The sequence below is a fragment of the Orycteropus afer genome, unplaced genomic scaffold (genome assembly GCF_000298275.1).
Source record: "Orycteropus afer afer isolate SDZICR_OR568_19922 unplaced genomic scaffold, OryAfe1.0 scaffold00537, whole genome shotgun sequence".
NCBI lineage: Eukaryota > Metazoa > Chordata > Mammalia > Tubulidentata > Orycteropodidae > Orycteropus > Orycteropus afer.
The window spans coordinates 668950-672486 of NW_006922124.1; the positions used below are offsets into that span (position 1 = coordinate 668950).

Here is a 3537-nt window from a genome sequence, read left to right on the forward strand (position 1 = left end):
TAGGCACTATGCTACTAAAACTCCTATTCTTGAGTTACAGGCCCCTTAGTCCCTATTCAGGGTCTTATCTTGATACTTAGGAGGGCCTGATACTCCATCCTCTACTGACATAGTCTTCAACCCCAGACTAAGGCCATTACTCCACTTAAATGCCTAAAACAGGATACAGGTGACAGCCTTTCTAGCATCCCCTGCATAGGGCCATTCTAAGCTGACATCAAGGTTGGTGTTCTAATCTGTCATATTCTTTCTGCTTTCAAGTAGGTGATCCCATCTGTCCTCACTCAAGATCTTCACCTGGACTCCTGAAAAGTTTTGGAATCCCCCCCCCATTACCTTGAGGCATATTTCCTCAAAACAAGGCCGACATCTCAGTCAGACACATGACTTGGAAGTGACAAGTGATATGAGTTTTATCAGTCTGCGCAGGGCATGCTGGGATGAAGGCCCGGGCAGCTTCTAGTCTCTTTGGTCCAGTCTGTTCTGTATTGTGAGGTCCCAACTCTATTTCCTTTACTCTGGCAATTCTGGAAAACCTCTCCTGATTTGGGGTTGCCTATTCACAGCAAGCCTCAACTCCATGTGACCATGGTGGAAGAGTAAAAGGGCATCTTATTGGGCCATCTCTGCCAAGTGTCTGCTTGGGTTCCAAATGGTTTGTGGGATTAGAATTTCCTGGAGGGGTGATCTCCTTATTCCAAACTTACATAACTTACCTTTACTATTGTCAGGGCCTGGAGTCACTCTTTATAACTTCACGTTGCCTACTCAAACCAAAGTCTTCCCTGACCTGGGACCACCATGAGAAAGTGCTCAGAGCAGAGAAGAACTCTGTGTGGCTCCTAAAGTTCTGTGATGGGTGGCCCCACAGTCCCAACTCGGTGTCTTTCCTTGAGCTATCATACGGTCCCTGGCTCCTCCCTCATTTGTCCTAATGTTGCACACTCACAATCACATCTCTAAGAATTGTGAAGAAGGGAGGGTTATCCATTCCATACACTCCAGGCTATCTGGCTCCAGGGATCCTAGTTGTCTAGACAACCAATTTGTGGGTGGGTGGTCCCCTCAGACTTCACTTGGGGTTTATAAAATCACTCCTGGATGTGCTCTGGAGTACTCCTTCCACTGACCTGATGTGACCTACAGAGTAAAGGCTTGCTTTCCCTGCAACCCTAAGGAAGATATGAAGATCCTGAAATCCTTGTTGGAGAACCCCAGAGCTAACAGCAGGAGGAGACAAGACTCTTAGTGAGCGTGTCCTAGGGTGGATGGTTCTTATACACCTAAATAAGTATACTTACATTGATTACTAGCAGGTCCTGAGGCTCCCCACTTTGTAGACCTGGTGGGGATCCCCTCCCACCCAAGACAGGCACCTTCTCCAGATTCCCAAGGTAGAAGCAATGGAGCGTCTCAGGAGACAGAGCATTTCAGGGCTTACCAGAGTAGAAAACAGGAAGATCACAGGTATTTGTCTCCCTTCTGTTCTAGGGTCGGTGAACTCCTCAGTCCACTCACTGTCTTGCCTTGACACCCAGCAAGGCCTGGGAGTCCTCCCTCCACTGAACAGAGATCACCCCTAAGCCTTCACCTCCCACAGACCCCACCTCCAATCATAAATCTCCTTCCAACATCTGACCATCTAATTCCTGGTATGTCCCAGGGCAGACAGAATGGGCAGGTCTCTGAGAGACCTCTCTGTTCTCAAGTAGGGTCTGTCCTCAATCCTCATAGTCCATCCCTATGTCAGTAGAGGGTGGAGTTAAGTCCAAGGCCTTAACTGACAGTGTTTGAAGTGGGAGCCCAGGCATGTAACTCTGTCAGCCTACATGGGGCTTCCAAAGACTGACTACAGGGGGGTGGGTGGGGTATTGTGCAGGTCTTCACTGTCTTGGCATGGGGCGTAGCCTCAATCTTATTCTGAGTCCAGTCTATATTTAGACCCCTGGCAGGGCCTGGAATCTCCCGTTTTTTAACAAGTATATCTTCTCGGTACAAAGTCATCACATGTGTTGGGCCTGCCTGGGGCTTCTGGAGGCTGACTACATGGGGTGTGGCATCGCCTCACATTTCATTTGTTATCCGGTCTGTATTTAGACTCTTCGCAGAGCATGGAATTCCTCCCTTTCTTGACTGAAGTATATTTTCCTGGTACAGCCACCGAAGGTTAATGTCATAGGGCTTCAGCCTGACTCACCCACACAGGGTGTGTGAGGGGTAACAGCAAGGTCAAGGGCCTGGATCTTATACTGGGGCTCCTCTATTCTGCAGTGGATAGTTTTATCATTCCCCACTCAATGTCTTACCTTGACACCTCTCAGGGTTTGTGAATTAATCTCCTTTTCTGACTGGTGGCTGCAACGGTCCGATAACCTCCTATGTCACAGACATTTGAGGCAGACGTCACTGGAGGAGCCTTCATGCTTCCACTACGGAGGCTTCCCACAGCTGAGAGCAGGTGCACGGCTTTGTGAAGCAGCCTCCATTTTGAAACTAGGTCCTAAAATTGAATGTCTATCTACATTTTCCTATATATTTTAATGTATATACAGCCATTATAGTACCAGGAACCTGCAGAAATTAGAACATCAAGGATAGAAAAGAAGAAACTAACTTTCCACAGTTAACACAGCATTAGACACTATATGAGGAAATGGAAAAACAAACTATTCAATTAGTAAAATACTATAGAACTATTGTTTGGCATAAGATTAAGAAACAAAATTTTATCTTTTAGCAACTGATAATATGAAAATTTAATTAAAATATATCTTGTGAACTATGATAACAATATTTCAAGCACTGTAATATAACCAAACCCTATATTGTAAGAGCTCTGCTAGTGCCTAAGGCACTTGACTGCTAACCAGAAGGCTGGCGGTTCAAATCCACCAGCCACTCCTCAGAAGGAAGGTTGGGCAATCTACTTCTCTAGTGATACCGCCTGGGAAAACCAAGGCAGGGTTGCTATGAGTCCGATCTGACTTGATGAAACAACAACAACCTATTGTAAGGAAATGATGGAAAAAATATACAAATAGAATTTGATAAGTCATAAAAGCCTGCATTAGTGGAGAAATAGAATAAGTTATCAATAGGCAGATATTATATTTTCAATTAGTTTATTGTCCTCAATTTTAATCTTTAGATTTACTGCCTTCTCAGTCCAACACCCAAGAGACTCTTTTGTGACTCGGTGTATATGCATGGATGTATGTGAAATTGGACAAGCTTGTTCTTAAAACGTAAATGGAAACTCATAGGGCATATGGTGCTGAGATACTCTCAAGCAAGAAGATAACCTTATTCTATCAAGTACTAGAGAATAATAAAGAGTTATATTGATTAAAAAATTGTGCTATAGTGAAGTGATACACCAGTGGAACTCTAGAGAGTCTAGAAAAAAAGAGTCCTTAATATTTGCAGGGGTCCAGGTGAGGAGAGGGAACACAAGCAAGCCCAAAGCAGCAGGGCAGAAGAGCGGGACAAAGGGGATTAGAAGGCCCAGAAACTTGGACAGAGGAGCAGTTAGCTTCA

At 45.0% G+C, this 3537-nt stretch overlaps 1 pseudogene; it reads right to left on the bottom strand.

The window, feature by feature from the left end:
* LOC122151538 overlaps nucleotides 1-346 on the bottom strand; it is a 2764-nt pseudogene extending 2418 nt beyond the window's left edge.
* Nucleotides 347-3537: the final 3191 nt, after the last annotated feature.